A 25,011-nucleotide genomic window follows, 5' to 3' on the forward strand; every position below is an offset into this window, starting at 1 on the left:
CACACCACTTTGTGCAGCCCATTCAAAAAGCAACTCCACATCTTCTCTGTGAGTCAGGCAAAGGGCTGCTGCTGGATTTGCTAAATTGTGTCATGGAAAGAGCTACAGATGCCTTATCATTGCTGAAATGTTACAGAGATAAGGTCCCTGTGTCAGCTGCCTCCTGGAAACACAGCTAAGGGCACTTTATGCTTATTCTGCACTGAAACCAGTGTATCAAATCTTTTATGCTAACAGGAGTTCCAGACACCCAGCACTGAAAATGAGCATCAACATTACCACCACATACTTTGAATTGCCCTGGCCTTAGCAGGCTCTCTCTAGCCCTTCTTTCAAGATGTTTTAAGTGGATTATTTTCCCCAAGAAGGGCCAGGGAGACACAGAAATTGTTACAAGCAGAACGAGTAATGAGTTTATCAAATCCCTTATGCCAGTTACACTTAAACTGCTGCCCTAAACGCACTAGGTAGTAACAGTAATTAAATAAGCAACAGCATTTTGCTCCCAGGATTTTTTCCACTGAAGGGCTGGAAAGCACTTGAAGCCTTTGTCAGGAAAGCATGCAGCTTTGTTCTCTGCTCCTGGTGAGGATGGAGAGGCAGCTCTCCATTTCCAAAGGAGCACTACACAGGTTAACAGCACTCTTGTTTTCTCCTTTATAGCTCAGGGATGGAGGGGAACACAAAGTGTGATGTGAACATCTGGTGAACACAGAGGAGGGCTGCAGTAAGAGGAGGAAGAGTATTAGAGATAATTGTGTAAAAACAGAGCCAGTGCTACGAGTCTTTTGCAAACCAGTGCACTCAGAATACTCTGCAAAAGCAGTTTGTTGTAGAGGAGAAAGTACAGCAGCACTGAACAGGCTATCCACAGAAACTGTGGACACCTCATCCCTGGAAGTGTTCAAAGGGCTTGGAGCAACCTGGTCCAGTGGAAGGTGATCTTCCAACCCAAACTATTCTATGATTATAAGGGAAAATAAATCATTGTTTCTGTTGCAGGTGACCTCAGCACCATTTCAAAAATACCACCGTATGAAGATCAGCAGATTCATGAAATCATCACCTCTGGGTGCTGAGCTTGATTCATCATGGCAAGCCCCTCAACAGAAACAACCCTCACCCTCGGGGGGGCAGCAACCAAAGGAAAGCTGTTTCCTTCATCACATATTCCACAGGGTCATCTCCTCCCAATTGTTATTCTGAGGACTCGGTCCTTCAGCTCTCTGCTATTTATGCACATTGTTAATCTAAGTGCACCACGTACTCTGAGCATTCACCAGTCTACAGATAGGACTTGCTCTATTCATAAATAGCAGAGTTCCAACAGGGAAAGATCCCAGGATTAGTCAGAGCTATTGAGAGAAGGGAAATTAGACAGCAGGTATGGAGAGAAAGCCCGAGTGTGTGTGTTACATATTTAAATGACACTGACATTTCTTCAAAGCCTTACTGGTTTTTTCATAGGTTGAGTTCTTTAGGGTATTAATTTTTGGTTGATTTTTTTTGGAAGGCTGCAGTTGTAAAGGCAAAATTCTTACCAAAAAAATGATCATACAGCTGTTATTGTCACAGTGGGAGAGGTTGAATACCATATGATTAACATCCAAGCTTACTGTGGAACAACAACAAAGTACAGCTAAAAGAAGAAGAAAAGTCAAACTAAGGGAAAAAAAAAACCAAACCAAAATCACTCACACAATCCATACAGTTTAGACATTGAGCATATTGTCACAAGGGACAGAACAAAGTCCCCACAGCTGAGGGACCTGTGTGACATGCTCACACCCAGGAGAAATGCTCCTTTTGCTCTGTGCTCAAAGAGAAACGTGAGGGGGTTCACAGGTCTGAGAGAGCTGGGCCTGGCTGAAGGCTGGAAAACACACAGCTCCTGCTAATAAATCCCTTAATTTATTAAGATAACTTCTCATCATTGAAGAGAAAGAAAAGTCATACCCCTGGAAACCACACTCAGTGAACACAGCAACCAGTAAATAAAAAGACAACTCAATAAATGTATGTTGTTATATCTTCTTAACTTTTTACTTCATTAGCTAAACTGTAAATTAGCTTTTTTTTTTCTATTCTTCAAAAATCTTTTCTTCCCCCTCCCCAAAACTGACATAGCTTCATTGCTGTTCCAAGTATTTTTCCCCCTCCTCAATCTGAGAATTAACTTGTCACTTAAAGCCCCAACCTGTGAAAACACACAAGGACAGAGCTCTCCTGATCTCAAACGCAGGGAGTTACACAGTTCTCTTTTGTGTTGCTTCAGGAGAAAAAATGAGAGAAAATAAAAGAGGAAACCTTTAGAAAAACCTTTTTCTTGCTCTACCAATCACCTGGACTAAAACCAAGCTCTGCCAGTCCTCCCTCTATTGGTGACAGCCAAGCTATCCACCTGCAGCATCCCACTGCACCAAAGAGACTTTTCTTCCAAAAGCACCCACTCTGCATTTTCATCCTCTGCTGTACATGGACACAAGAGCCTCTCTTCAGGCTAAAAAATGTATAAAATAGTTACAGGTTGAAGAACATGCAGGAACAGCAAAATAAAACTAGCATTTCTAACATGATTGTGCTGGTGAGTCACCAATTCTTGTTTGTCAGCTCCTGTAAGGGCCAAGATCTTCAGAGGCAGCTGAGGTGGCAGCCAGGCTTGGGCCCAGATGCCCCGAGCCAGAAATGCCTTTTCCCCCTTTAACTGCTGGCTGCCAACAAAAACAAGAAGGGATCAGGGAGGAACTTCAAGTGACAGCATCTCCCTCTCCAGCCTCTCTCCCAAATGCAAACTCCAGCAGCATTTCAGCCAAGCTCAACACTGCCCATCAGTTCTGTCCCTTTGGGGAATCAGCTCCATCAGAAAAAAAACAAGGTTTACTTTCTGTCCCTGCAGTTTTGCAGACTCCAATGACCTTTGGCAGCACAGGCAGGAGCCCTCTCCACAGGTGGCAGGACTGACAGATGCCCAGACCCCAAGAACAACAGCAGCAGATCCAAAAGCACCATCCCAGTGACATGGAGCAGCCCAGGGATAGAGAACATGGCTTGTCTCAAGCTGAGGCACAAGTGGCTCAGGGAATTTGTTTGCCTAGTTTGTCCTTCATTAAGATCCTGTTGGCTGGGATAAAGAGGGGAAAATCAAGGATGTATTTGTACTAATGGCAGGGACTACATAATAATTTGCAGTCTCTATGCCTAAGGCTCACACATATCACTTGTATTGAACACTTGCTTTATTTCCTTTATTCTTTCTCCCCAGTTTTTCTCTCTTATGGCAGCCCACTGTGTCTTTCATACACTTCCACCTTCTCCCCTACCACGAGCTCTGTTTGAACAAGGTTCTGCAGAACAGAAAAATTTGTCTCCTGCTGAAATAGCCAGATCTGACTCTTTTGCCTAAGAAAACAGTGTCCAAGTATAATAGTAACCCTACACAGCTCAGGGCTAGGATAGTTGGTGATCAATAATACCAAAAACCCCAAGTCAGCAGGGACTAAGAGTCAAGCTTCTAACTCCTAACAGGAGTTACCACTAACTTCTGCTGCTTGCAAACTTAAGTCAGTTCAACAAGAACCCACAAGAGGAATGGAGCTTGTTCAGTGGCCAACAGAGTTTTCTCCAAGTTGGAACAGAGGTAAAGTGTTCAGAAGTAGCAGCCCTTTGATGTTTAAGTGACTTTAATGCTTTTGGAAAACCAGGTTTGGTGATCCAGTATTCTATAGAAAAATTGTTGTTCCGGTGCTTAAAATTTTGTGATTTGAGGAAAACTCAGGCTACAGGATAGGGCTGGAGCAATAAAATCTCACAGTGAGCAGCTTGAGTTTCCTTTGCTAATCATCAAAAGCCACTGTTGGCAAGGAGCATGACAGGCTTATCCAATGGCTTCCATAAAAGATTGCTCACTTGTGCACGTTTTGAAAGGGCAACCCCTTCTGCCTCACCTCTCTTCCACTGTTATATTTAAATACATTAATATTTTAAACTTCTAAAAGCACAAGCAATTTATCTCTTCTTTAAAAATAAATAAGGTGGGGAATGTGATCGTGTTTAGAAAGCAGTACCTTCCATCTACTTTCATGTAGATGGAAACATAATTCAGTACCCCTAAAGCACACAGGAGGTCAGTCCAAAGTCACAAGGGATCAGCAATTTTGGATGCCCAAAGTGACACCTTCTTGAAAAGGAGCAGTTTTAAGAGATAAGCCTGCAACCACCTACTAATCTCCTGAAAACAGACAAGAACAAACAGACTTCCATCACTTCAGAGAAATACTTCCTTCCATGTTTGACAATAAAAAAAGATAAATAATAATAATAATATTGATCATAAGTTTTTAAAAAGAGACAAGAGACAGACAGACATCTGGGTTATGTTCTAAATGTAATTAGAAGCCTGACAACAGGACAGAATAATGTCAAACAAATTACAGGCAATGTGTTTTCATTCACAGGGTGACAAGTCAACAGGCAGGCAGTTAATTTTAAGACTGATTATGTACCAACTCCTTAAATAACATAAACACACTCACCTCCACGGAAAGCAACAGGGAGTCCAAACACAGCATTGATCTCCCTGTGGGCAGGGCTGAGCATCTCAGCTGTGTCTGGGAAAGGATCAGCTTGGATTTTAGGGGGGGTTATTTGTTTTCCAAGATGCTGGCATTGCTCAGTGGGTGCTCCAGCCTGTGTACCTTGGATCCCAGTCCTGCTGAGCACCCCCAGCTGTCCCTGACACAGACACATGGAAGTGCACAATATAAAATCACACTCCAGAGGCCCTGCCTGAGGTGATCACCTGTGGGAGGCAAAGCTGTGTGGTTCCTAACAGGGTTTTTCAGGCCAGTGCACTCACACCATGTCAGATGATTCCTCACCCAGGTTCTCCAGCACTCCAGGACACCACAGTGTGCAGGCAGGGAAGGGCTCAGACATCTGAGCTCGGGGCACTTCCAAGGGCTGGGGCACATCCCCTAAACTCAGGGGCTCTCAGGTGCCTGGTTTGGGCAAACTGTGGCATGTTCTTACAGGAAAGCCATGGCTTTCCTTCCCACCGTGTCCAGGCAGCTCCTGCAGGTTTTTCCAGCCTGGACCTGCATCCCTGTTCCAAGGGACCCATTCTGCCTGCCACATCAGCACCTGCAGGGACCAATTTACACAAAGCTTCGACTTTCTGAGGCACTTTAAAAACCAAACAAAACAAAACTCAAAAAAATCCTTATCAACCAAGTGGCAAAGGCAGAAGATGTGCAGCCTGGGGAGAGAGCTATTGCAGAGAGCAGCCCTTCATTCTCCTGCAGCAATAAGAATCACCTATTTGTGTGAGTGATGGTGGCTTCAGGAGAACACCAGAGCAGAGCCAAGCGACGACAGCTCTGACGTAAATCGAGGGAAAAAGCAAACAGAGGCAAAGCACTGAGGCAGCAATGGGACACAGGGCTGGAGACGCCAGGCTATAAGGAGAAACAACAGTGAGGCAGGATGACAGATGAAAAAAAAGGTTACAAAAGCAGAACAGACTAGAAAGGCATTTATAGGATAATAATCCTTGCCTCTGTTTCTAATTATATCTGTAATAGTTAATAGCTGAAAGGATTTTAGAAAGCAAATTTACTTTTTGTCCTCTGTGCCATTTTCTGGTGGCGTTTGCCCCAAATGCCTGAAGACAAATGGTTGGTTTCAACATCTACTGATGTGTGTGTGTGTGTGTAGCTGGGGTGAAACACTTCCCAGAGAACTCTTGGTTAAATCCCCTCACCAGGGCAGAGACAAGCTGGGCAGCCCCCTGCAGCTGCACTAATGGCAGGAACCTTTTGGAGAACATTTTAACAGACCAGAAAATGGTCAAACAGCACTAGACTGCAAGTTAGACATTGACACCAAATGCTCTGAATAAATAAATACAGGCACACTTGTGGAAGGGCTATGCTGGAGGCTGGTGAAACTGATTGGAATGATGACAACCCAACAGAACTATCCTGGAGAGCAGAGGAATCATCTCCTTAAATTTCTCTGGACTCTTCCACTGTTTCTTTTGAGCTTCATATTACCTGCCTAACACATCTACAAGCTTACAGCTGTGAACAAATTAATTTAAATTAGACCTTTGAAGCATAAACTGTCCCAAATTACTCAAATTCAAAACAAGGAGGAAGTAACAGGTATTACATTAAGTAGGTAAGGATACATCTATTTTAATTGTAGAGCTATACAATGTAGAATACTCTGAAGAGGAAAAAAAATGTAGCCTGTCTCCTGGGGAGTAGTAATGCTTAGGTTCAATCTGTAGTGTTGTCACTCTGCAGAGATGAGGCACACGGAGAATTTTTATGTTGTGTGTCAGACTTCAAGAAGTCAGCCCAAATTCCAGAACACCTCTAACAATAGTCAATCAGGACAAACATCATAACTGCAAGCACTTTCAGTTTGAAAATACACAGATCTGATGATAACTGCAGCAGCACTGCCAGTGCACTCTGAGAATTAATGCTGCTATCCAAAGGAAAGGGGAATATCTTAGCACTCGCTGTCTGCTGGGTGATTCAGGAGCCTGGAACATTTACTGACACCTGAATCTTTCTGATTAGCATCTTCCACCCAAAATTAAGGGAAAGGAAAGGCTTTTGCAAATGAAAAATTATGCAGAGATGTTGTTGTTACAGTTCTGAATATTTCCAGTAATACTTCAGATGCTGCAGTGAGAGATCTTACCCAACAGCTTTTGGAAACAAGGCAGTGATATTTACCATCATCACCTTCCCCAGCTCAGTATCTAAAAGCACATGGAGAGGAAAACCACACAGCCTTGGAATAGTTAAGTGTGGGGATGGAGGAGGCTGGGTAGTTTGGGAGGGGTTTTACTGCTTTTTTTTTAAAATTACTTGTACCTGAATCAAGCCAGAAAACCATCCCAAGAGCAGAGTCCTTGCAAACCACCCTGGACAGCAAAGATAAACACTCTGGAGAAGTTAAAAACTGGTCCAACATACTGAGCAGACATTCTTCACATCTCTGACATCTTTTGAGTGTCTGCTGGAGGGGCTGAATCCCAGACTGAGCATGAACAATATGACCCAAGAGCCCACAGTGCTGGATGTGGAGATCCCCATCCTGCCTGCCCTGGGAGGTTTGGTGCACCGAGGATATTCCTGCTCTTGGGAAAGGCTCTTTTAACTGGTGCTTTCCAACCAAAGCTTATGAGCAAAGAGCCTTGCTGCTCTCTAGAATCACACAAACTTCCAGGGATGGGGCTGTCACAGCTTCTCTGGGAAATCTATTCCAAAAAAGAGCTGAAAGTCAGAGCCCAGACTGGGGCCAAGTGAGAGGCAGTTCAGAGCTGGTGCACAGTGGCTCGAGGCACCCACAGCTGCTTCCCACAGCTGCTGTAAAAACCATCAGTGCTACCGTGCTGCACCTGCAATTATTTTAAGCCATCAGCTTTGGAAAAAAACACTTAGTAACATTCATTCCTCCTTTCTCATAATGGTACAACTTGTACTGAGCCTTCCTGTTGCTAAAGAAATACTCCATTTAAGAAAGCAGCTCACTATCAGTTTAACAACGGAGCAAACAATGCCTTCGTGTTGCTATGCCTGTTAACCTTTGATTTACAACCCTGTTGGTCAGTTTTGGTTTTGAAATTAAGATGCTTGTACGCTGAAGGGCAACAGAGTTCATGCCATTAAATTAACATCTGCTGTAACTAATGTGCTACATGAGAGCCAAAGAACATTTACAAAGCACTAAAAACAGGTGAGTGAGCATTAAACAGCCTTTTGCTGAATAACTTAAAAGATGAAAAGATCATAAACATCTGAAAACAAAGCTCCTTTCTTTGCCCACATTTCTGATAAAAGAGTCAGCTCCAAACAATTTGCTTTGTGGTGGCTGTCAGGGGAGACCCAGGCGAGACTCTGGCTGTGCTGGGGAACAGCTGATGTGGAAAATAGAGGCTTCCAGGGACAGACTATTTGTTGACCCCATCTGCAGGTTATTCCAACACTGACTGATCTCCCAAAGCAATTTTCATTAATAAGAAGTTTCCAAGACCAGTCTTTCTCCTCTCAGACCCCAGAGGAATATTTACATGAGATTCCTGGAGACCAATCCTTCTCTCCTTCTTTCTCTCTATTTTTTCTTTTTCTTATCATGGGAGAATCAAGCTCAGTAATTTCTTGTGCCATGAGTAACAGAAGAAAACAACCAGCAGGTCATATAGCATCACTTCCCTGTATGAATTCCCCATACATGCTGTGCACAAAGGTTGTGGGACTTTTTTATTTATGTGAATCTGTGGAGCTCACTGCTCTCATAGTCACTTCTACACCATTTTAAAAAGGCAAAGGAAATAAAAGGCATAAATTACCTTCTAAAACAAGCACTTTTTTTTGGTGCAGGAGTCTTTAGTGAAGAAATATAAAACACAATTGCAACAAGAGCTCAAATTGCTGCTTTAGACTCTAATGGCTTCATAACAGTAATTAAGGCTTCTTCCTGACTTCATAACTATGCCATAATGCATTTATCAAAAGCACATTACCACAATGGACATATTCACTCTTTCTGCAATACTTCGACAGCTCCCTTTGGACACTATCAGTAAATAAAATCTTATGTGGGCCAATTAAAGAAAGCATAAATCCAAATTCTCTGTGGCTGTCTTGTTTTGAATGCACTGCTTTGTCAAATCTTTTTAATGGGAAACGGGTAAGTGCTTTGAATCCAGGAAAAAACTTCCTCCCCAGAGCAGCTCTGGGATGCAGAGTCTTTCTTAAGAGTCTTTCCACAGGAAGGAAGGAGAGGAGTGTTTCTTGGAGCTGTGTTTTTATCACAGGAGGAGGAGAGGTTTTGACAGCAGAGAGACTATTGTCAAGTACATTTGGACTCACGTCAAGTCTCTGCCTTGACAAATTGGACTGGGAGTCCTTCCACAGTCAAAGTGCACAACGTGCAGTGCAGAGCCATTTCTCCACTTCACTGAAGAGCAGAAGGGAATTACAGAGCTCTTTTCCCCCTGCTCCCATCCAGTTGGCTCCAGCAGGCTGCAGGGATCCAGGTGCCCTGCAGGGACACATCCACAGCTGTGAGCAGCCCCACGCAGACCCCTCTGCCTGGCTGTGGGAACACAAATCCCCACGGCAGGGGGAGAGGCACATGTGCCAAGCTCACACTGTGTAATGAGTGCTACCCAAAGTGCAAATGCAAGTGGGTGAATATTGGCATGAACCCTGCAGAGAGAAGCTAAAATTAGGGCTTGCAATATGGAAATCTGTAATATTCTCTGCACCTGGGTAGCTCAGTGTATTCCATCCCAAGTGCTTTAACTAAAGGGAGGGTAAAAGGGGCAAGATGCAAAATACACATGACCTTCCCTCACCATTTTTATCACCAAAAGAGGCTTCTGGATTAGACATCCTGCAGCAACAGCTCAAAAGATTTTACAGTGGAGATAATTAGGAACACATCACCCTTTCTTTGATCACATGAAAGATTATTTTAAACCAAACAGGAACACAGCTTCTGCAATGATCCTCAGTCTTTACCATACACTTCTCTCTCTCATCTCTTAACTGCTACAGTGGGGAAAGATTGGCAGGTGCTTTAAACCCAGGATTTAAAGTACGAGGTCAGTGTTCAAGCCAGAAGTAACAAACCCCACTTTACACAACAAGAGATGCTGAGTGCTCAGCATCCCATAGCAGTTAATCCATGTTGTTTACTCTCTTGGTGTATAAGGTTTTACACTGATCAGTTCTGACTGTTCCTTAGCAGAGGCAGAGCTGTGGGCAGTTACCTGAGCAGGACTCTTCAGAGCACAGTTGTGCCACCCCCTAATTATAGTATCCTTTGCAAAAATCACAGAATTTCTCTAACAGCATCAGCAAGCCAGGCAAAGCAGCCAAGCAGCACACAAAGGAACTCCTGGGTTTTTGTCTCTGGGCTGCTGGGGGTGAAAAGGGAGATTTGTCAAGAAACCTTCTAGAAACCCTGGGGGTGAAAGGAGAGGCCTGGAACTGGCTACAGAAAATGAAAAGCATAATTCAAATGCTGACATGTACTTCACAAAGCTGTTCATTCAACTACATGGGAAGGAACAGCACCAACTGCAATTTAAAGTAGAAAAAAGGAGAAATAAAAAAAAAAGCTTAGGTACAGCATTACACAGGAGCTGTTCCCAAGGCTTCCATCCAGAAACAGACTACCAAGCTTTCATTCAATAAGGTACTGCTGCAACAAAATTACCTCCTGGGCTCTAATGGTCTCTTAGTTATAAACAACCTCTTTAAATAAAGGGGAAAGAAAAAAAACGTGCGTTATAAAGGAATTTGCAACACATTCCCTTCAATAAATCCTTCCTCCATTCAGTGCTTCCCAACAGGAGCTGGTCTCCCAACTATCATCACCAGTAATTCTCTCCCACCAGGGGGAAAGTAAAATAAAAAATTCAGACTATAAAAATATCTCCTTTATCATAGAAGAAAGTTATTATGAGCCTCCATGCTGCCTGGCTGAAGCCTGTGCACACTGATGGTTCCCTCTTTCTCCAGTAACTGCTGGCAGATGGAGAAAGGAACAAATGCTGACTGTGTGAGGTGTTGCCTCCAGAGATTCCAGGTAATCATACTCATTCTGTTTTATTTTAAGTAACAAGTATTTTATTTATTTGATTTTATTTACACCAAGAAAAGTAGGTCCAAAGGTTCCTGGCAAAAGTATCCTGTAATGGCAGCTGGGTAAATTGGCATCATATTGTGCCAGGTATTCCCCTTCTGAACCACCTACCCTTGGCATATGCTTGAAAAAGGGAAAAAAATCATTCCCTTCCATTTCCCAGAGCTCCTGACAGTTCCTACCTGCTTGGTTTGTCCTCTGCCAGCTCTGTATCACTGCCAGCTCCAGATTTCTTGGCCAGTGCCCTGCTCTGGAGAAAGTCTGTCTTTGGGGCAGCCAAGGCTGAGTCAGAACAGAGGGAGCTGCTGCAGGAACCTGGGATGAGCCCTGCAGGACACTGTGCTCCTACAGTGAAATGTTCCTCCAGGCCCCCACCCAGAGCTCCAACTACTGCAAAAACACTCTTGGTCTCCAGATTTCCCCTGCCCAGCACATGCCAGAGCCAAGTATGGATGTGCCAGCTCTCCCCAGGGCTGCTCACACATTCCAAGACCTCAGGCAGTGGCAGAGCAGAACAGCAGACCCCAGACCTCAGCATGGCAAAGTCTCCCAGCTGTCACCCCCTGCCACAAGAGCCCAGCAGGGATGAGCCCAAGGGAACAAGCTCTGCCAACCCACAGTCCCCTCTGCAGAGCTCTTCCATCAGCTATGGAGTACCAGGAGAACAGTCAGCTCAGGACAGAAGTGGTTTGGACTAAGCTGGACTGGTCAAATCTGCCTCCCCAGGCCTGGGCAAAGAGCTGCTGTGGAAGGCAAAAAGACACATTTACCTTAAGCAAAGCCCAGCCAGAGAAATGGGCAATTTTGTCTTCCAAATGCACAAGCTTATTGCCCATAAAAGGTTTACATTGGCTGGAGGAACCTACACTAATGAAGTTTTATCACTCCCTATACCCAGTCCCCCCAAGGGAGTCCCAGCAAAGCTTTGCAGTCAGCCACAAAACTCTGGGATTATGCTGCATCCCATCTGAAGGAAAAACAAATCCTGCTGGCAATCTAAAACACCAAGCAGATATTCAGGATATATTCAGCCCCAACCAGAAAAAGAGAAAAAAAAAAAAAAACAAGATACCCACACTTGTAAGCTGGTTGCACCCTTAAGCTCTCCAGAGAAGTTTTACAGCTTGTAAAACCCTCATGATTCATTTGGAAAGAAACCACAGTCCCTGCTGCAGCCACAGCAGTGTAAACTCCCAGCAGGGGAAGAGATGCCTCAATCAGCTGGACTTGGAGGGGTTACTTAAGGAGCACTAATACATGTCAGGGACTAGCTACAAATACAAAAAAAAAAAAAAAGGGAAAAAGAAGAGGGTTTGTGCCCCATGCTCACAAGAATTTATGCCGAGAAAAGCAGGTTATTTATACAGGAGCTTTGTTTTCAGCATCTCCACTCAGCTATCCATTATCAGCCCCAAAACAACAGGGCACAGGAGACTAATGAACAGCATGAGCAGGAAACACAGAGATGTGAAGCAAGATTTAGAGAACAAATGGTTCAGGCACTCTTGTATTTTACAGAAGGTCATTCACTGTGCCTTTATACTTCATTTATCAAATTAGATCTGAATTGGTGCAGTCATCCTGATTCAAGAAACCATCACACATCTTTTCCCTTCAAAAGGGGAAATAAACACCTTATCTCTAAAGCAGTTTCCATCAGAGGATCTCTGAGTCCTTCCCTGGCACTTTGCCTCACAAAACCACCCAGGCAGAGATGCCTCCCCTACAGATGGCCTTCAGAGGTGCAAAGAGCTCAAGTGTTTTGCCTGTAATGGCTTAGGCCAGATCTCAGAGCCACATCCCCTCCCCTGAGATGCACCTGACTGAGCCAATTATCCATGTGCTGCCCTTAACCAGTGGGATTTTATAGCCTCTATTTTTCTAGTGCTTTCCTTGTCATCATAAACATCCCAGTGTTTGCTCACAAGTTGTTCCATTAAAAACAAATATGCTGCCACTCCACGGTTGTGGAATTTGCTGCAGAAAATCATCCAGAGAACAGTCCTGCCTTGGCAGCCACCTGCATCACCTCCCCCTTTAACTCTAACCCAGAGGCATGTTACAATTACATTATTCCAACTAAATAAAATTATTTTTCCCTGTTCCAAGACATAAAACAACCACATTATTATGGCCATTGCCACTGTGATTTAGTAATTTAAACAAAAGAACACACACAATGATAAGAACATAGTAAGTAGTACAGCACTTCATTACAGCTGGAACCAGTATTTATGACCCCTGAAAACAAAGATGGTCATGAAAATTATATGCCCAAACCCATCACTTCAAAATTACAACTTAATCATATAATGCTCAGCACAGAGGTTTCAAACACACTGATGATCTCTGGTTTTTGACTAGGGTGAAGAAAAGCCCTGAGAGATAACAAATCGTTAAGGATCAGTGGAAGCGGCTTACTTACGAAACAAGGTTTGCAATGCAAAAGGTGAATCATGAACCTTCACACACTGCACCTTTCCTCAGGCTGCTGCTGAAGGACTGTCTCCCCAGCTGCCCCCCAGAGCAGGTCAGGGACAGGGACAGCCACCCAGCCCCACAGAGAAGGGTTCATGTGCTCCCGGAGCTGAGAGAGCAGCAGAGATGCAGAGCAGTCACTGGAGAGCTGCAAGTGCTCTGAGAGCTCCTGACCAGGCTGCACACAGAAGTTAATCTGGTAAAAATGCTTTGGAGCCACAGCCCAAGTACAGCTCTCTGCCAAGACTGAGGACAATACATTATTAACTCAAGTTTAATTATATCCACAAATATACATTTCTAGCTGAGGCTTACAACCACATGTCTGTGGATCTGTTTGTTCTTCTAGTGGTCCTGTTAAGAAATGAGTTTCGTGATCACTTTCATAGACCAAAACACACATTTATCTGGTATTAAATTTACTTCTGTTTTGCTTCCATAGGAATTTTGCTGGTTCCATATTAATGAATTTATGTCAGAAAGAGACAACACTTCACAAAGGACCCTCTAATCAGTGGCTAATAAGGGTGGGCTGCAATATAGTTTCTATGTAACACTGGTCAGAGTATTTTCAAAAGGCAAAGCCCAGTTTTAAAAAAGAAGCTATTATCTCCCCACTAAATGAGTATGGAAATTAAGGAGTGCTTAATTATCACATTTGCAATGCTCTGAATTAGGCAAGATCGATTTCCAACAAGTATCATTCCCTGTAGAAAGAAAAAATCTGCCTACTTGTAATATACAGACCACGCTTTGTGTTTTTAAGAGAAATTTTGCAGGAAGAATGAGTCAGCAGCAGACAAGCAGCCAGGTCTGTACAGCCAACCAAGAACCACGACATGGGTTTCAGTGGGGAAAGCCTCATACCCCCAAAGACCCAAGAATAAGGCAGCCCCACTGAAAGGCTGCCCACTCTTCCCAATAACCTGATGGCCACAGAAGCCATACAAGCAGCTCTGAAGACTTTATCTCCTCCTATTCTCTTTCACGTACATCAACCATACACTCAAGCAAAGAGCACAGGCTCCATTCCAGAGGAAAAGCCAAAATTCAATTAATGACACCAGTCTTTATAAGCTGGCTGAGACTGCAGAAATGGTTCATTCAGGAAATTTTTCTTTCTGAAAGCTTCCATGAACTATAATAATGCAACTATTGCAGACAATTATTTACTAATACAGAAAGAATTATTGATGAGACATCTGCAATCAGCTGAATCTCCAAAAGCTCAGTGTAGTTTAGACCCTGGCCAGAGTTTCTCCTCTGCTTTGACATCAGGAAGCAGCACCCCATAGATCAGGAATAGCCCAGGAAACACCTCAGCAAAAGCAGCAGGCACCCTGCACTCCCCCAAGCTCCACTTTGATGCCAGGCATTGATACAGCAAAGATGCAGATTCCACAGGCAAGGAAAGCTGGTAAGTGGAACAGTCTGGGTGTGTGTGATGGTATGGGTGGAAGGAGATGGAGAATTGACACTTTCCCTCAACTCTCTCTTCTACAAGAGACAAATTCAAATTAAAGTGTTGCCCCGTTCCCAAGCATCAGGATCCTGGTTCCTCTTCTGCTTCTCCTTTATCACCAGTGAACAGCCATGGTGATAAGAGGAGGAGTAAGTACAGCTGTCAAGAGAGATGGCAGGTACTGCCCTGAACATCCCACAAAATTAAACACAAGCTTTGCCAACACAGAGCCAGAGCAGAAACAAGAACAAGTGCGGCTTTTCTACCAACAGGAGCTCAGGATCACAAAGCTGCTTCCTGCTCTCCCACCTCCTGAACTTCCTGCCAGCCTGTCCAGGGAATATGCCTTTTCCCTGACCATGACCTGCACAACACAGCCATCCACCCAGACATGAGCATTAAGAATGCCCCTAGCAAAGTCACAGCTATTGACTCAGGGTTATTGGAAGTTCAGCACTGCTGTACCCACCATGACTTTGAGAAGGGACACCCTCTGTGCCCTCCTGCTTCTGACTCCTTATGACAAAATCACTGGTACAGGGCCAAAACTGAGCATCTGTGCCCTGAGAACACAGGGAAGGAGAGAACTGCTCATCACTGCCTCTGACCTTTAGCTTATTAAGCATACATGGAAACAAGAATTGGAGCTGTTAACATTTGTCATTGCTGTACCCTGCACTGAACCCCAGCCAGGTGCTCACAGCAACGGGCACCACAGGCCACAAGGGTGATGTGAAACTAAAGACAAAGGGCTCAAGGAGTTTGCTTCACATGCAGAGAAAACTCCCAGAAGGAAGCAGAAATAGTATTTTGAAGTCCACCTGAAAGAAAGGCATCAGACAACCACCCAGGAGGCAGTGAGCTGCCAGCTGTTGATGTCCCAAGACTGGCACTATCTCTGCCACATGTTCTTAGCCAGGAGTCTCACACTGAGGCAGAAGTGCTTTTGGGTACCCACCCCACTGTCCACACAATTGCCCCTCTGCTGAACACTTCCTCAGCTCCCCAAACCACAGGGACACCTTTGGCTGTTGCTGACAAACACAAAAGGGTCATGAGTGCTCATGCAGTCCTGGGGAACTGAGTAGCTGCTGGCTGGGCCCTTCAGGGTGCAGGTGAGACCCAGAACCACCCAGTCAGGAGCATCTCTGCCCATATCCTCCCTTTTCCTGATAGGTCCTCACTGGCACAGCTGCTGGTTAAAGCTTGCACTGACATCTGAAGACTCAAAGGCAAATTAAAATAACCCTACACTTCTTAATCTGATTCATGCTTTTTTAATGAGTGGAGTTCCTATCATGTGGAAAACATCTCTCGCAGGAAACTGCTTTGACCACTGCTGTTCATAAAAGTAAAAAGACTTGTTAATGCTCTCCAGTCTTCCCACAGAAGTATTTATATCAGCACCCCTCTATTTTTTTCCCCAACAATAATCTAATTCATGTGACTCTTATCTTAACTATGAAAACAGCACATTAAATCCAGGATCACAGCTCATTTAGATAAATGAAATGGGGCACATCCAGCGAGTCATTCCTGCTGTGACATTTCTACTATTGACAGAGTTATTTCCAGGCCCAGCGTGGGCAGAGAGCTGGGAGGACTCTCACCCTCCAGCACAGTCACTGCCCCTTGCTGAGAGTGCACACAAGAGCCAGATTTTCTCGAGGGACTCTACCTGGGTCTAGTCACATGTTAATAAACATTCTGGCAGCATTTCCCAGAAATAACCTTCAACTGTTACCTAGAAACATAATCCATCAAAATAAACCTCAAAATAGTAAGAAACGAAAAGAACTTTTATTGGTAGGCTGCATTCTAGCTATATATACAAAGAAATTAGACAAACTAGAGTAACTGATCAAGGGGATAACTCAAATTAATCTCAAGGTTATTTTCTTTGTTCTTTTATAAACACAAACAGTGTTTTAAGAAAGTTTCCTTTACCTCACTCTTTCCTACCCTTGTGAGCTCTTAGGAATAGAGCTGAACCTCACGGGTCCCTACAGGACTTGAAAGTACCCAGTGGAACCCAAGCACTCAGCAGGTGATGAGCTGAAGTCAGTCTAGAGCTTAACAGTTAAATCATCCAGAATAGATTAAAATTTCCCATCAAATAAATTGAAAGTTCTGCTTCAGCACTGAACAGTTCCCCTTTGCCCTACAGCTCCATCCCCACACTCCTTTTTAATCTGAATAAATACAGATGGTATTTACCTCCCCCTCTTTTTCTTTCTATTTTTTTTATAAACTGCTGGGATGATGCAGGAACCAAAGGATTTTCTTTAGGTACTCAGAGCACTCTGGATCTGCATATTGATTTCAACTGGTAACTCTTCATCAACAAAACATGAGTCTGCCAGTGCATGTGCTGGTGAACCCTTCTCCCCCTCACAGGGATTAACACACAGAACACGCTGCCTCAGTAGGAGCTGGAATTTCCTGGATTCCCACTCGAGGCTGTGAAGCTGAGATACCATCACAAGCAGCTGGGGTTCAGCCAGGCTATCTCCCTGATAACCTCCCAGAGCCTGGGGATGTGTGTGCAGTGTGACATCCACGTGCTGACGTTCCAGAGGTCGGGAAAGCAGACTTGGCTGGAGCTCATCGTTTCCCAGCACTGCCTGAGTGCCACAGAGAGGGAGCAGGGTTTGCTTCACAGGGATGTGTGTGCTCTGACTGCATCCATAACAACGAGCTGCTGCCCATTTACAGCTCCCCTCCTTCCTGAAAAATTGTATTTTCAAGCAGATGACACACTTCTGATTATTGAGAAAGATCTCTGTATACCCCAGAAATTAATCATTTCTCTGCTCTGCTAAAACTCATGACAATGTAGCCTTGGCTCAGGAAAATTAACTGCTGTAAGTCACTCACAAAGATGTGCAATTTAAAATTTTCATACATCCTTTTACTCAGGTAAAATCCTCTCTTCAACTGTTCTCTGCAATCATCAAGGTTTTGTTAGATCTGGCATAAATATTCAATCCATGCTGCTCATCAGTCTGGTTAGAGATAGATGGTGGGGGTTCATTTCAAGTCCCAGGGCAGGTTCTTTTCACACCCATCAAATTTTGCTTTTAACCTCAGTTAGATCCTAAGCAGGTGCACCCACAATGACATAGGGGAGCTTGAAATGCATGAAGACAATACAAGGAAAGAGAACCTCAAAGCAAGATGGTTTAACCAGACAAGGGTGTATCCTATGCAATAAAATAAGCTAATCACCTTTACCTGCACTACATCAAATATCTTTTACTTTCAAAAGTCCTTAAGGCTGCAGAGTTTTCAGTTACCTTTTCTCCTTGTTCTCTCTAAGATTAATACTCCTTAGCAGTCTGCTACCAGCTGTTGCATGGCTTCTCTGGATATCATGAATGAAATTCTTGGGTTTTCTGACTTTTTCCACCGTTAGAAAGACATTTATCAGGTTAAACCCAGATTTCTTTCCCTGTTTTACCAGCTGAGTTTTGGATGACTAATCAAAGGACTGAATATATTTTAAAGATTTCATTCTCCCTTCACTATTTATACTAGTCAATGTCACTTTGACACTATTCTGGCTTTTCACTGCAAAAAACTTTCCAACTCAAATTCCCTTAAAACGAACATGCTCTCATAAGCAGACAAGTGCCATTTGCTCCATCTTGCCCTCCCCCAAGTTAGCTTCAGCTGTCACCAAAAACATAGTAAGCATTTTCCTCCTTGGGAACTATGTGTTCTTGCAGTTATATTCAGTGGACCAGAAGAGTCTGGCATCAGAAAAAGAACTATCTGATTTCTTGGACTCACTGCAAGAGAACCTGTCTTGGCCAGACACAGTTATAACCAGTTAAATTAAAGATACCCTGGGCAATGAATAGTGGCTGTACAAAAAGTGATCAGGCATCCACCTACCTCAGATACAGCTCTGGAGCTCTGACCACTCTAAAGGGGGTTTTCTCCTGCAGTTATAAATAACAGTGAGCAAAACACTCGCTTTGTACATTAGAGTGAAGATTTTAGGAGTCACCATCTATGAACTGCCACCAGTATTTTAGTAAACAGAAAGTAGTCAACAGCTCTTGAGAACCTTTCACATTTTCACCTTTCTGTTTTCAGTGTGTTCAGATCTGAAAACATGTTTTTCAGCTTAATTCAGACTTGGCACTTAAGGTCATACCTACTATTTTCACCATGACCCATGTTTCCTTTTTTGATCTACATTACCTAGAATTTTTATTTCTACTTATAAGGAGGGAAATATGCCCTGAAAAAGCAGCTGGACCTTGGACCTGCCTTGAGATACTGAATCTTGCAGTGCTCCTTTATGCCAGAAACGGCCACATTCAGAGGGCTGATCTTTGTGTGGCAATACCCAGATGTCACAGGGGATTAGAGGAAAAAGAACAAAAATACAAAACACACTCAAACCATCTTCATAACTACCTTCCTCAGGGCAACAGTTTTTCACAGATAATTCTATATTTCCATTTTAGTGTGCCAAGCCCAGTCCTCAGGCAGAGACAGCTCCCACAACTTCCACTAAGTGAGGTCTCCACCCAGACCTGCCTCTGCCTTAAGTGCCCTTCTCTCACTTCATTAATTGCCCTTTTCCATCCCACTATTGTGACATGGTAAAAGCAGATCTGGAACACATCTGCAGCCTTCTGTCCCCTCCAGGAAGGGCTCAGCATCTCACTGGAACAGCATCAAGGGGAATGTCAGGGTGAGTTGCTTCACATCTGCTCTATGCTGTGCTCAGGACAACCTTCTCCACAGAGCTTTTCCAGGAGGGGTTGTTCATCAGGTCTTATTTTTAAAGAATCTGGGCCAAGTCATCCCTGCTGTAGCTTTAATGACGTCAATGAGCTACAGCAGGGGTGAAATTGGGCCATTATTTTTTATGTCCATATGTCCTGTGCCTATTAAAGTAAAAAAAAACCCACAAAAGAAGATCAAGGAAGAAAAGTTATTGAATCAAAAGACTACCCGGTGCAGAGATTAACATCTAGACGTGGAATGTTCCTCCTTTGTTCCTGCTGTACATAATAAATATAACAGTTTATGGAAAAAGAAATACTTCTCTAGTGTCAAGGTACAATGTGAGTTCTGCAGTGACAAATTATATTCACATTTTGCATCCTGTTTTGATAAAAAAGCCATCAGAAAAAATCATTACCAGGAAAAGATCTCTTCAGAACTCCACAAAAGTGAGTGACACAGTTGCCTGTAAGTGTTAGTGTCTCCTCTCTAAGCCAACATTCATCACACCCAGCACATCATCACCAAGTAGTAAAACCCAGAGGACCTTGTCCTGAGCTCATTTCTTAGTAAATCAAAAACAAGATTATACAAATATCAAAAGAGAAAAATATGATACAGTAAAGCCCACACAGAGTTGTCTATGAGTATGCAAAGCTTCAAACACCAACATGAGAAGGGACACAGCTGAGGAGCCCCAGCCTGCAGGTGTGGGACACCAGCTGTGAACAGCAGCAGTAAAAGCCACGATTCTGTGGAGATTTTCAGAAGGCTGAACTGCACCATTCCTCTTGAGAAAATGTGCAAACAGGTTTCCCATCCCCCACATATGAGGTACTGCCCAGGCTGCAAACTCTGCCTCTGACCACAGCTAGTGAGACCTATAACTACAATTTCTCAACTCCACACTTAAAGGCCACTTAACTGACATTTAAGAATATGAGTAACCATATTCAGAAGGACACAGGTAAAATTACTCACCCACATGCCTACAGAGTCAGGCTGATGCACCTTTTAAGGCAGAAGCAACTGCCCAGCAACAGCTCCAGATCACAGGAGCTGGTGTTCAGGGCCTCTGCTTTGTAGATAACTTTTATTTCTAAGCTTTATAGAAGATTCTTTTGAAATCTTTGACCCTAATTATCCAAGTCAAAGCTTCAGTCAAAGACTAAGTCCTCTCTGCAAAGTCCTTTTTTTCAATTGCTTTCCTTTTGCATTAATGAGCTCTTTTTCCCACAATAAGCTACAACAGTTTGAGGTTTTGTTTTTGTTTTTATTTTTATTCTTCTCCTCCCTCCTCCTCTCCCATTCCAGCATTGGAATCAAAATAACTTGAGATGGAAAACGTGTGACCTCCCAAGCCTTTATTTACAGTATCACAAACCACAAGGGAAGGTTCTGTCCAAGTTTTCCAGCTGGAATGGGAACAGCAGGGAAAAAACGTGCCCTCATTTTTGCAGCTGTGATATTTAACACATCACAGGGGAGAAGGGTGGGAAGGAGGCAGGAGAATTAAAAGCCACTAATGATGCCATGGAAATATCAGATGAAGCATCACAGCCACACAGCAGGTTCACATGGTGACATCTTTTCTCCTCAGAAATAAACAGTATTTTGTACCTGCAAATGTAACTGTAACTTTGTAAATGTAACTTTGAACCAGATTGTAAAATACAGAAACTTTTTGGACTCCGCCTAAGTTTGTATCAATGCTGTAATTATCTCTCTTCATGCTACCATCCCCCAAAATTATAACAAAGACTTTGTCAAAAAATAGAAGCCTAGCAGCAACAGAATCTTCTTCAGACATTTAAACAACACAGAAAAACAAACACAAATGAAGAAGGTTTAGTTCTATAGAAAGTTACTTGCAGCAGGAAACTGTCAGTTAGTTTGTGGTTACAACCACAGCAGCATCACAGCCCTTTCCTCCAGTTAAAGTTGTATGTCCAAACAGTTCCTCATGTCTTGTGTTTCTATTGAAAAAGAAGAGAAACTCACCACTGTTTCCATTAAAAATTTCATAGTGCCAGATTGTACAGGAGACTCTGTAGATCTCTTTTTTTTTTTGAACAGGGATCCTTCTGTACCTTTCCAAACACCTGTGTCCTGTCAGGTCTAAATGAGTTTACCTGTAACTCTCTCCCACCTTTACCAGATCCCCTTTTCTCACCTCTCAGCAGCTCCTCTTCTCCCTGCCTGGCACAGTAACAAGTGCCACACTAACCCACAACCTTCACACACTGGGACAGGGGAATGTCACAACTGTGCTGCTCCATTACCCTGCCAAGCCAGTACAAAAGCAGCCATCACCCAGCCCCCTGGAGTTATCCCCTTGATCTAACTCTTCACAGTGACTTTTTCAATCCAGATGATGAAGAATCCAGCACAAAGACAGATTTTTCCACAATTACTTGGTTTCCACAAATTCACTCCTTCAAAGGGGTTCAATTCTCACGTCATGGGTCCCACACTAAGTCCCCTGGTAAGTAAAAGGTGCAGAAAAAGTAAGGTTCAAACCCAATTTGTGTCCATATAAAAGGACATAAAGCTCTGGAAGGAGAAATGCTGGTCACACCATACAGTCAGGGGTGGAAAATCACAGCCCAGCATGGCACAGAGACAGGGACAGGTGCTGCAGGCAGGGCAGGGAGTGCTGGAAGGACATTAGAAGGAGGCAACTGCAAAGCAAAGCTGAGCTTCCTTTTGACAGGACACAACACATTCCTTCAGTGGCTTTACCAATCACACAGAGGGGACATCACTTTCCCAGTGCACATGGCTGTGTCCCCAGCCTGCCTCACACCTTCCCTGGCACCCTTGGATTCAACCTCATCTACCTTCCCCTCTTATTATCCTCCTGCTCAATGTCAGCCTCTGCCTCCTCTTACAGACTCGCCTCATCCAAGCTTCTGCAGCTGCAGGAGCAGTAGCAGCACAGTGCCCTGGGACAGCTGGAAGTGAGGATGCTGAGGGGCAGAGCAGCAGCTCCCTCCCCATCCCATAACAAACCCTCCATCTCCTCATCACACTGCACTGCCCCTGGCTCCCTGCCCAGCTCCCACAGCTCCCAACATCACTGGCACACACAGCTCAGTCTGCACACACGTCCCTGGGCTCTGCTCACAGCAGGGATTGAGGACACTTCCCTAGATTTTGAAATAGTTCTATGCAAAATACTCCCAAGGATGACTTGCAGAGGAGCATTCTCCCAGCACTTTCATTCTGTCCAGCAGCTTGGATTGAATGCCTCCAGGTGTGGAAAAACAAAGGGCTGCACAGTGATGCTGGCAGAACAGAGGGGGAAATTACCTGGTGTCTACAGCATTTTCCTGGGCATGGTGGTTCAGCTTTTTGTCTCCATGAGCACTGCATTCCCTGACAAGGTTTAAAACCCATTTCTCACCCTGCATTCCCTACCTGCCAACTCACAGACGTTATTTCTCTCTGGTGACGCAAGAGCAGGGATTCATTTTCCTGTGAACACCATTCTGGAGGCAATTTCCCCTCACCTACCCAGAGAATTAATGACCACTTGGGCACCTCATCAGCCCTGTAAAATCCTTCAGGCAAGCAAAATGAGTGAAGCCTCAGCCCTGGGGCAAAGCAAACCCTAAGCCTTGTCAAGGACTGCATTTCTTCTCTGCTGTTACTGCTAATTCAGAGAAAAATGCTCACTCTACAATAGCCTGTGGGGGAGTGTGTGACCTAAAACAGGAGGAAAAGCTCTTGGGATACAGATGTTCCCCCTCAGCACAGCAGCACAAACTCACATGGCAATTAATGCCTCTCTGAGCACAAACTCCTCTGTTAAAGCTGCTGCTGGCAGCTTTTGATCCCAAAGAGACCTGGCCACAGCTCCCCTGGAGCTGCAGTGGGCAGGCAGGAGCTGCTGGGCTCTCTCCCGAGGAAATCAGGTGTTCCACAGAGGGGCAAAACACAGCACTGTGAGCAGCCTGGCACTGGGCTCTGCTAATCCCAAAGAGAGGCTTCAGGAAGGAAATCGACCTGGAGAATGGCAATGAATTCACTGGGAGCCAATTTCCTGACAGGAGACAATTAAGGCATTCAAATCACCCCTAGTTTTCAACAATTTCTGATAAAGATATTACATGCAAATACAGAGTTGGTGTCACTGCAGTCTCAGTGTAATTGCTGTGACCCCAAGGTAAAAGCCCAGGGAGACTGAAAACATATTTCAGTTTGGTACAAGTGAATAGTCTCGGATCCAAACTCATTTATTCTTTTTCTTCTTCCCAGCAATTCGTTGTTCTTGAAGCAAAACCTGACAATCATTAAGTTTTAGTATCACCCCAAAGAAACATTTGGTGGAGTCAAAAAGACCATTTCTGATAAAGGGAAAAAAACACCTAAGTGCTGAGCAATGTACTGGAGGAAAGTAAGAAGATGCAGAACTGTGCAGTCAGGCCAAAGGCTGACACCCTGTCTACCAAAAAACTCCAGCCACTAATTTTGTAGTGAGAGTTCACACTGTGAGATACACTTCTAGAATTCACACAAGAGGTTTGGATGGAGCTGGGCACACACAGTGAAACTACAATGTGACAGTAGTAAATGAAGCTGTACTACTGTTTATTTCAATACAAATAAAATCAACAAGGTTAAGATTTATAAGGTTAAAATGTATATTAATTGCACATCACGTGCAGTCATTCTCCCTTTTAATTCATTTATTTGAAAGATTTTAAGCAGAAAAGGATGCTGACTAAGCAGAAAAAGGCAAGGAGCATGAGCTTTCTTTCAAAAAAGTGTATTACCAATGCACACATCTATGCAATTTAATCTAACCATGTCCTGTGACTGCCAAGCCCTTCTCAAAGAGCTGCTGCAGCCACTCTCCAGACTCCATTTTACCATGTTTCCCCAAGCATTTATTCAAGTGGAACCCAAGCTAAGGTTAATCCCCTCTCCCCAGCAGCGAGTTAGTATCCCCCAGACAAATGACCATTCTCCCTAGTCCCTAGTAACATCCAAGTTGTTTTTCCTAACCCAGAAGAAAAAGAACAGCCATCCAGCTGAAATGTCAGAACCTACCTTCTGCAAAAAAACTCTCTAGATGCTTCTGAATGCAGGAGGGAGCAGAGACAGCATTGCTGAAAAAGGATGTCACTGTTGGTCCACATGTGTCAACATCCTAGAAAAAGAGAGAACACAGTTGCTGAACTGCCATACCCATGGGAAATCAAGAGCAAGAATAAAGCTGCATTATTTTTCCAGTTACACCATGCTAATGGTTTCTATGCAAACAACATAAAGCTACAACATTTTATAATTGCACATCAGAGTTTCTCTGCAGACATCCCTCCGGTATGTCAGAAATTCAATACGTGATAGTAGGCGGCAATGAGCACCTCAGGGATTTAAAGTGTGTTCCAAACCATGAGTCATCGTCATCTCCAACTCATGGAAATTAAGAAGGAAAAAAAAAAAGAGAGAAGAAAAAAAGCACGCGTTGCACTGACCACTCTCACGTGCCCTCTGCACAGAACTTCTCCAATATTTCCCTTCTGAACTGAGAGCTCAGTGACTTCCACAGAGGAGACACCACCACAGACAAACCCAGCACATCACAGATTCTTCCAGGGAGGCCCCAGAGCCCGGGCAGGATCCCACATTTGAGGGTGGAAGCAGAGCTG

General features: G+C 43.9%; 1 protein-coding gene across 14 annotated transcripts in view; it reads right to left on the reverse strand.

Annotated features, from left to right (window-relative positions):
- The window catches only part of PITPNM2 (phosphatidylinositol transfer protein membrane associated 2), a 122,419-nt gene that overhangs the window by 83,606 nt on the left and 13,802 nt on the right, over window positions 1-25,011 (reverse strand). For all 14 annotated transcript variants that reach the window (XM_079322320.1, XM_079322321.1, XM_079322317.1 and 11 more), the window contains exon 2: window positions 24,410-24,509. The gene's annotated coding sequence lies outside the window, so the exon portion shown is untranslated. The remainder of the gene's footprint in view (window positions 1-24,409; window positions 24,510-25,011) is intronic.

The sequence above is a fragment of the Erithacus rubecula genome (assembly GCF_903797595.1).
Source record: "Erithacus rubecula genome assembly, chromosome: 19".
NCBI classification, from domain to species: Eukaryota; Metazoa; Chordata; class Aves; order Passeriformes; family Muscicapidae; genus Erithacus; species Erithacus rubecula.